Here is a 10,160-nt window from a genome sequence, read left to right on the forward strand (position 1 = left end):
TAAAATCCTAGATAGAATATATATTTTTAAGAAGTTACCATAGGGATAATTACTCCAGCCAGGACAGGCTAGGCATTTTAGAACTCACAACTCAAAGAATTAAATTTAAGCATAAGAGAGAAATAAACATTATGAAATGCGTAGACCTGTCAAAAAAATAAAGTAGCTTGCTGAAAGAATAAAATGAGAGAGAATATATGTGCATTGCAGGAAGTATCAAGAAGTAACAACAACAATACTACAAGTATGTGTTGGGAGGTGAGTGTGGAAGACTGAGTGTGTGTGAGAGAGAGAGGGAGAGACATGCATCTCCCATCCCAGCCAGAGCTGGGGCCAAGAGAGAGGCACCTCTCCTCTCACACCAGCCCTACATGCCTCAAGCTCCCCCACCCCCACATCACCTCACCCTACTGTCCCCACCCTCCGCATTCTCCCCACTCACCTGTGTGCATGGCTGCTGCGCAACCCTTGATGGCCTTGTGTGTAGGCACGCACCTTAGAGGGAACACAGGTGAGGAGCCCAATTCCCATTGAAAGTCAATGGAAGTTAAGTGTCTGACTGTTTTTTTTTTTGTGCCGTTGAAAATCTCCACTATATGTTTAGCCCCCTCAGAGGGGAACTTTGAGACAATATAGAGCACCTTCAAAGAACTCGAATAGATTAGTAAAACATGATTTCCCTTTACACAAACCATGCTGACTTTTGTGCAACAATTTATATTCTTCTATGTGTCGGACAATTTTATTCTTTACTATTCATAGAATCATAGAATATCAGGGTTGGAAGGGACCTCAGGAGGTCATCTAGTCCAACCCCCTTCTCAAAGCAGGACCAATCCCCAATTAAATCATCCCAGCCAGGGCTTTGTCAAGCCTGACCTTAAACTTCTAAGGAAGGAGATTCTACCACCTCCCTAGGTAATGCATTCCAGTGTTTCACCACCCTCCTAGTGAAGAAGTTTTTCCTAATATCCAACCTACACCTCCCCCACTGCAACTTGAGACCATTACTCCTTGTCCTGTCCTCTTCTACCACTGAGATTAGTCTAGAACCATCCTCTCTGGAACCACCTCTCAGGTAGTTGAAAGCAGCTATCAAATCCCCTCTCATTCTTCTCTTCTGCAGACTAAACAATCCCAGTTCCCTCAGCCTCTCCTCATAAGTCATGTGTTCCAGACTCCTAATCATTTTTGTTGCCCTTCGCTGGACTCTCTCCAATTTATCCACATCCTTCTTGTAGTGTGGGGCCCAAAACTGGACACAGTACTCCAGATGAGGCCTCACCAATGTCAAATAGAGGGGAACGATCACGTCCCTTGATCTGCTCGCTATGCCCCTACTTATACATCCCAAAATGCCATTGGCCTTCTTGGCAACAAGGGCACGCTGCTGACTCATATCCAGCTTTTCGTCCACTGTCACCCCTAGGTCCTTTTCCGCAGAATCGTCCAGTCACCCCTAGGTCCTTTTCCGCAGAAAAAATTGTTTCAAATAATTTTCCTGGTACTAATGTACCAGTCTGTAATTGCCAGGATCACCTCCAGAGCCCTTTTTAACTATTGGCATTACATTAGCTATCTTCCAGTCATCGGGTACAGAAGCTGATTTAAAGGACAGGTTACAAACCGTAGTTAATTGTTCCGCAATTTCACATTTGAGTTCTTTCAGAACTCTTGGGTGAATGCCATCTGGTCCCGGTGACCTGTTACTGTTAAGTTTATCCATTAATTCCAAAACCTCCTCTCGTGACACTTCAATCTGTGACAGTTCCTCAGATTTGTTACCTACAAAGAACGGCTCAGGTTTGGGAATCTCGCTAACATCCTCAGCTGTGAAGACTGAAGCAAAGAATTCATTTAGTTTCTCCACAATGACTTACAGATGATAAAGTGTTCCTTTTGTATCTCGATCGTCCCCACTGGTTGTTTAGCAGGCTTCCTGCTTCTGATGTACTTAAACATTTTATTACCTTTTGAGTTTTTGGCTAGCTGTTCAAACTCCTTTTTGTTTTTTTTATTACATTTTTACATTTAATTTGGTGGTGTTTATGCTCCTTTCTATTACCTCACTAGGATTTGACTTCCACTTTTTAAAAGATGCCTTTTTATCTCTCCCTGATTCTTTTACATGTTTAAGCCACAGTGGCTCTTTTTTAGTTCTTTTACTGTGTTTTTTAATTTGGGGTATACATTTAAGTTGAGCCTCTATTATGGTGTCTTTGAAAAGCGTCCATGCAGCTTGAAGGGATTTCACTGTAGTCATTGTACCTTTTAATTTCTGTTTAACTAACCTCCTCATTTTTGCATAGCTCCCCTTTCTGAAATTAAATGCCACAGTGTTGGGCTGTTGAGGTGTTCTTCCCACCACAGGAATGTTAAATGTTGTTATATTCTGGTCACTATTTCAAAGCGGTCCTGTTATAGTTACCTCTTGGACCAGATCCTGCACTCCACTTCTTTAATATACATATATACAACACACTATTTCTTTAACATATATTTTTTGTATGGTTTATGTGACGCTGGCAGACCAGGTACCAGCTCATGCCAAGGCCCCTAGGCTCCAACTGAACACTGAAGAATGCATAGTTGGAAACCAGTCTGGCTCACCTATGTGTTAGTATTATATTAAATAGGTATTAGATTTATAAAAATGTGTTTAGACTTTATGAAATGCTTGTGGGATGCTGAATGTATTAATCTCACTTAATATCTGTACCCCATGTTATAAGTGTTTGAATTGTAAACCTCTGTAACTGTAACTCACCAATCAGGAAAGAAGCCTTCATTAATGTAAAGGCTGGCTTCCTACAGCATGTGTTAAGTCCTGCACACAAGAAGGCTCACTGAAACCAAACGAGCCACTGTGAAACATCAAAGGGCAAAGACTTTGCTGATTGCTCCCTCCACCCCCATGAAGAGCAGCCTTGCATGAAGACTTGTCCTATCACCTTGAACTCTGCGGGAAGGAAATAAAAATCCCTGACAAGAAGAAACTGGGTCTCTATGCTGCTTGGATTTTGGGAGAGCAAGATTTCTAAGTGTGAGCAAGGGAGCCCAGCTGCTTAGCCTGGATTAGCCCTAGAGGACTTATAGAGTTTAAGACTGTAACTTACTGTGTGTGTGTTAACTTGTTTTAAAGTTGTAAATAACATTTCTTTTTCATAGTTAATAAATCTTAAGTTAATTTATTATAGGACTGGCTACAAGCATTGTCTTTGTGTAGGATCAATTGACCTGGGCTAAGTGACTGGTCCTTTTGGACTGGGAGTAACCTGAACTTTGGTGTAAGGGACCATCTATTACAAAGACAAGCTATATCAGAATACCAAGGGGGACTGTGACTCCATGGTTAGGCTGTTACAGTGCCTGAGGAGTTCATACTGGATACTTGGTTGGTGAAGTTTAAGTATAGAACTCACAACCAATTTGGGATTTGTGTACCCTGGTTCGCCGCAGTCTGTGCTGAGATTGGTACCTGAGCCACTCCAGACAATTGACAGTTTTATATAAGGTTTGTGTGTATTTTTTATTTTATTAAAACAGTACATTAACATCGTTCAAGATTTCAAGTTCAAAAGTAAAAAAGTATAATCAAGCTCAGGCTAAAGAAATCTCATCGTTATGCTCATCCTGCTAATGATCTCCAGTGTGGCCAGTGGACGTATATGATGAGATAGCTCAAAGAAACCAAGTATTGAATCACAGAATCATAAAAATGTGTAGGGCTGGAAGAGACCTCAAGAGGTTATCTAGTCCTCCTCTGGTGCTGAGGTGGAATCAGATATACTCTTAGACTATCCCTGACAGACGTTTGTACAACCTGTTCTTAAAAACCTCCAGGAATGGGAATTCCACAGCCTGCCTTGGTAACTTATTCTAGTGCTTAACTATTTTTGTCAGAATTTTTTCCTAATTTCTAACCTAAATCTCCCTTAATGCAGATTAAGATTATTACTTGTTTTCCTACCTCTTGTGAGCATAGAGAACAATCTGTCACCATCCTCTTTATGACTAGAACATTTTCAACAAAGGATCTGAATGAAAATTAAGAAGAATATTAAAGTGTTCCTAAAACAAAAATAATTAAACAAAAAACAGAGGAGAACAATCCAAACAAATGATCTCTCATTATGACGCAATGTGATAAATGAATAGACTGGGCCTGTTGTGTATTGGAGGAAATGCTGCTTTTAGGAAAATTTTCATTTTGTGCAGCACAAGGTCTATCCAGCATTTAAAGTTTTATTTTGTGGGCTTATGTGAGACTTATGTGAGGCATAGGTTTTATGCTGGCCTTTTGCACAGGGATGAACTTAATTGGTTGTGAAGAAATTTCTTTGCATCCAAGAAGAAATTGACACCCAGTAGTATTCCTATACATTCTGAATTTTACATTCTAAATAAAATAAGGAAAGAACCTGCTACCATATTTCTTATTTCTTCAGTCTTTAATTTACACATTTGCCATTTCTCTGTAGAGCCTGGTTTTCTTTGCTTGACTTGAATGACCATCTCACTACAAATCATCTGTCTCTAATGTAAGAAAAAGCTGTCTCAGTCCTCAATAATGGAGACAACAGTATGGGTTTTGTTTCTTAAAATGGTTAGCCATGAAATACAAGAAGGTGTAAAGAACTCTATTTTAATTCTAAAACGGCTGCCTGTGTGTTAAACCTGATATGACAGATTTATTTACCGATGTCCAGAACCAACACAATAACCTCTCTTGTTGAGAATGCTGAAAACAGTAATCTATTTGCTCTCCACAAACCTGGCTATGTTTAAGGAGTTCTGTTTCATGGTATATAGCCAAAATATACAGCACTGAGTGGTAAATTTAGTTAAAGTGAGATATTCCACATACTAATATACCCTCTATTCAATATTATAACCTGTTTGATTATTTTTAGTATTTAAGATGTTTATATCTTATTTTAACTGTTTCCATGGTATTGATACCTCACACGTATAAGTACCAAGATTTCCTTATAATGTGAAAAATCCTTCCAGAAACAATGCCAATAGAGCCAACTAAAATTAAGTAGACTAAAGGAATCTCTTAAATCATATTATGGTCCTTGCTTAGTTTCCTGATGCTCAGATATGGTCTATTGTTGTGAGATACGAGCATACCTCCCAGTCATGCCAATGGGATTGGTGTGTACAGAAGGAATAACAGATCTGAGAATCAGTAAATTAAGCAAACCACACTACTATGACTTGGTGAAGATTTGCAAAGCCACAAATGGGAACTGTGTCCAACTAGCATTGACTTTTAATGAGCTGTGGGCTTACTTCTTCTTTGTGGCTTTTGAAAATCTGTCCCTCAGGTGTTTTGTTATCCTAGTTCTGTTTAATTACTTGGAGGTTGTATTTGGTTGGTCTCTGGCTGGTTACAGAGGGACTTGACAACTGTGAAAAGTGCTGTATAAGGAGCTGATCCTGAACTCCCTACTCAGGCAAAAATCAAAAAAGCTCAAGAGCAAGGCTACTCCCCTCTCTGAATTCAAACCCCCCTCTGCTGTGGCACTGGCAGGAAGCCAGCTGATGCACTGACATATTTGTGGAGTAACTGGCAATACCTGTAAAAGGATAAACTGGAGCCATTCACTTTCTTACCAGGCCAAGGCCAAAGACCACTTTGCCCCTTCTACCAACTTTTTGCACTCTTTCCCTTGCCTTTTGTCTATATTTAGATTCTGAGCTCCCTGGGTCAAGGACTGGGCCCCTATTGTGTTTGGAAAGTGCCTTCTGCTGCAGTTTCCACGGTATGCATCCGATGAAGTGAGCTGTAGCTCATGAAAGCTCATGCTCAAATAAATTGGTCAGTCTCTAAGGTGCCACAAGTCCTCCTTTTCTTTTTGCGAATACAGACTAACACGGCTTTTACTCTGAAACCTAGCACATAGTGGGCACTAATAGAAACAAATAAGAGTCCAGGATCAAGCTGGTGGTATAGTGGTAAAAAAATAGGTGGGTAAACTAAACAAACCTAAACAAGAGTCCATATTACCCAAATGAGAAGTGGGTAAACACTATTCACCCACATTTACGCTCACCTACAGTACTGAATCAAGCCCAGAATGTGTTCAGCATTTTGAGCCTCAAATGCTTGTTTACTGTATACAAAACATAATCACAAAGCTGAGTGTCATGTAAACAGTAGTCACAAAATAGCCTAGTCCCTGTCTGTACCAGAGATTTTTGAACTGATGTAGATACACTGGTGCAAACCCTCAGTAGATGTCCTGCTACGCATTTCAATGGGAGTTGGGTGCCCAACCTGGTTAGGTGCTTTTGAAAATATTGCTAGGGGACCTACCTGCATCTTTAGGCATTTAAATACTTTTGAGAAAGCTGGCCCCAAGATCCTGATTCAGCAAAGCACATGCTCAAGTTCCACTGAAGTCAAACTTAACAGTGTTTAAAGTTAAGCACATGCCAAAGTGCTTTGCTGAATAGAGATGGGTTTATGTTCTTAATTTCTTTGCTGAATCAGTGTCTAAAAGAACTGCTCCTTGGATAGGGTATTATCTTGGAACACAAGCTTCATAAAGAAAGATGACCTTTCCAAACAGTTACTGAGAAGGCAATTTGCCTTGAGGCAAAACAGGAATCAGAATAGATAAAACCCCAGTGGGCATATAGCTAAAACAGTCTCAGCTTTTAGATTTACTAAATACGAGAAGAGGAAAAAAACAAAGTACAGTACACTGTATGTACCTTGTGTGCCAGATAGGTTTCTTAATAATTAAGCATGGGTGAACCCGTTTGGGTCAAGGATCAAGCCCAACCCCTGCCCAGACTTGAACTGTTAATTCACACATGCATTTCCCCCATAGCTTTCTGGGAGCAGAAGGGTCAGTGGCTGCACCAGATAGCTCCCTGAAAGTAATTGATGCGGAAGTGGCTAACTGGCCCTTTCTGAAGACCCAGTAAAGGATTGAAGCTCCAGGAGATATTGGACTGGAGGTGATGACAAGAGGGGAAGGTGACTTCCCAGCAGACATACCTCCTTGTGGCATGAGTAAGGTTTCCTAAGTTGTTTAGGCAAAGAGCTTGAGTAGAGTAAAGAATCAGAGGGGTAGTCGTATTAGTCTGTATCCACAAAAACAACGAGTCCGGTGGCACCTTAAAGACTAACACAGATTTATTTGGGCATAAGCTTTCGTGGGTAAAAAACATGGGCACGCATCTGAAGAAGTGGGGTTTTTACCCAAAACTTAACTCACCAATCAGCATTTTGTCTTGTTTTTCTGTAGCAACTTGCGCCTTTCTTCTCTTTGTTTTAGATACCACCTTCCAGGCACCAATGGGCTGTGAAAGAACTCTCTAGGACATAGTAATAACGTATCTGGTCTCTGATAGGTTTTGTATTTGCCTATGCCTATGCTGGTGGGAGCCGTGATCGGCCGAACCTGCGGATGCGGCAGGTAAACAAACCGGCCCGGCGCACCAGGGCTTTCCCTGAACAAGTGGTGGACCAGAGTTGAGAACCACTGTCCTATGCTAAGAGCTGAATTCAGCTCTGCAAAGTGTTTTGGGATACGTACACCTCACTGTGAACAGAACAGGAGTAATCCGCATTTGAGGGGAAAGCATCACACAAGTCAATTAGCAAACCTACCCAACATTCAGATGCCATATGAAGTACACAGTATGAATCCCATACATGTGTAATACATGTTAATGTGGTGTGTACTACACTAGTTAAGCCTGAGCTGCACTGAGTCCTCCTCACCCAGAGCCTAAGCACAGTCTTTACATTACATTATACATTCTGCCATATTGATTAACCTTTAGCAGAGAATATGACATGGGTCCGCACAGGTAGGTCTGTATGCAACCATGGATTATTGTTTTCACCACTTCTGCCAAATGTTGTCCATTATTAAATATCATCCTGATATGTGCACAACTGTTTGCACTCTCAGTAGGATACTCATAGGAGTGGCGTCACTCATGTAAGTGTTTGCCGGTTCAAGCCCTGAATTTGTTGTAAGTGGTTTTAAACTCAGACAGCAGTTGTGGATTTGAAAATAGATTTATTGCACCTTCTTGTATTTCATTGCTGACCCCTTCAAGTGAGGGCTGTGCTGTGGCTCTTTAAGGAACTGCAAGGGAAAAGAGATGAAACGACTGCAGGGTATTACAGTGATGTTTCACCTGTAGTCACCTCTTTTTTAAAAAATACATAGATTGTTCACGTGGGCTTGGATCACAGATTTCAGCACTCAGCTTTGCCAAAATTCGGGGATGATCAGTTATGGGAATAATCCAATCTCTAAATTATTTAGCTTTGGTATCTATTGACAGACAGGATCCTAGGGAAGAGTACAAGATGAATAGTAAACATGAGGGATCATACATCTGGAAAAGACACCTTCAGCTGTGTGGAAAAATTCTCATCACTGCTTCACATATTTCATGAATTAAGGGAAAACAAACTGTTTCTGACTCCAGTTATTTGGAAGACAAAAATACACATTTTGAAAATGACCGATAGTGAAGAATCAGCTGACATTTTACATAATTCCATAGGCAACATAGAAATACCACATGGCACTGAGTTTTACATTTATGGTTAAGTGTATTACTGAGGTACCTCCCAGCTACAGCTGAGATCAAAGCCCTAGTTTGCTAGGCATTGTACGAAAACATAGTCAAAGGGCAGGTTTACACTGTGGGGCCAAATTGACCTACGTTACACAACTTCAGCTACATGAGTAACGTAGCTGGAGACGACGTACCTTAGGTACACTTATTGCGGTGTTTACACCACAGCGGGTTGACAGGAGAAACTCTCCTGTTGCCTTACCTTATGCTTCTCATTCCGGTGCAGTACCGGAGTGTGATCGGCAGTTGATTTAGAGGGTCTTCACTAGACCCGCTAAATTGACCCCTGGTGGATCGATCACTGTAGTGTCAATCCATGGTAAGTAGAGACAAGCCCAAAGACAGCCCCTGCCTTAAAGAGCTTAGTAACTTGCCTAAAGTCACACAGCATAGTAGTGATAGAGCAGATTAGAACACAGGTCTCCTAACTGTGCCCTATCCCCTCTTCTCTAGGGCAGAGATTACAACACAGTTCATAAGCCTACAGGATAATGCTTTATTTTTAAAAAGAAAAATACACCTACCCATCTCAGCACATCTCCCTGTCATGGAGCCATTGTGCCCAGATTTTCTCATCTGCCACAGTCAAGATGGTGGCAGATAGGGTTTTAAAGAACAAATATGCTTATTCTTCACATACTGTTATAGTCTATCATATTAAAAGCGGCTAAGGACATTTTAACTTGTGATTATTTGACATGATGAACAATTTATGACCTACTGTGTCAATGCAGCTGCTGTGCATTAGTATCCTGTCAGCATCTTAACATTCCTGATTCTATTTTTGATAAAGGAAGTTTCACACGAGTAGCTACTTTTCCAAAATTAATATGGTTATTTGCGCTCTTTCCCTCTCCTAACTCTCCCCCTCCCTCGAAGACCACAAAAACGCAACTTCAAGCACCATAAAAACAGTACAGTACAGTACTAAAGAGCTCCCTTTGGTTGGAAAAAGTTTACTACAAGAGTACTAAAAACTTAATACTACATATATTTATCACTTCAGATTAAAATCTTTGACTAAGGTAAATCCTCATCATCATTTTATTTTTTTTGAAGTTCCATCCGCGTATACTGGTTTTTATGTTTCCCTTAGGCAGACTAACACAAATGATTCTCTTGCTGTCCTGTCTGAGGCCTTGAGCATTCCTGATTAGGTCTCAGTGAATTCAGAGAGCCCCTAGAGAAAATGTTTTTGGAATTGTTACATATTGCGGGAATATGGGGTGGGGAGAATGGGAAATTATCCCATTACCAATGGACCAGGGTCCCCATCCCATGACCCAGTTATGCTACAACTTGTACTGACGCTCTTCAGTTGACAGTTTCAGTAAATAGGTGGTCTTGAAAGGATTAGATTTTTTTTTTAATCGATAAATGTCAATTTTACTATACTCACACAAACCAATGAAAAATATTTCCATAGCTAATAACTGATGAGGCAAAGTAAGAAAATGCTGCTTGAGAACTTTAGAGTCTGGTTTAAGGAAATTTACTTTGTATATTTTGACGAGTTGACAATTTATGTTTTTAATGGTTAT

Source organism: Caretta caretta, chromosome 2, assembly GCF_965140235.1.
Source record: "Caretta caretta isolate rCarCar2 chromosome 2, rCarCar1.hap1, whole genome shotgun sequence".
NCBI classification, from domain to species: Eukaryota; Metazoa; Chordata; order Testudines; family Cheloniidae; genus Caretta; species Caretta caretta.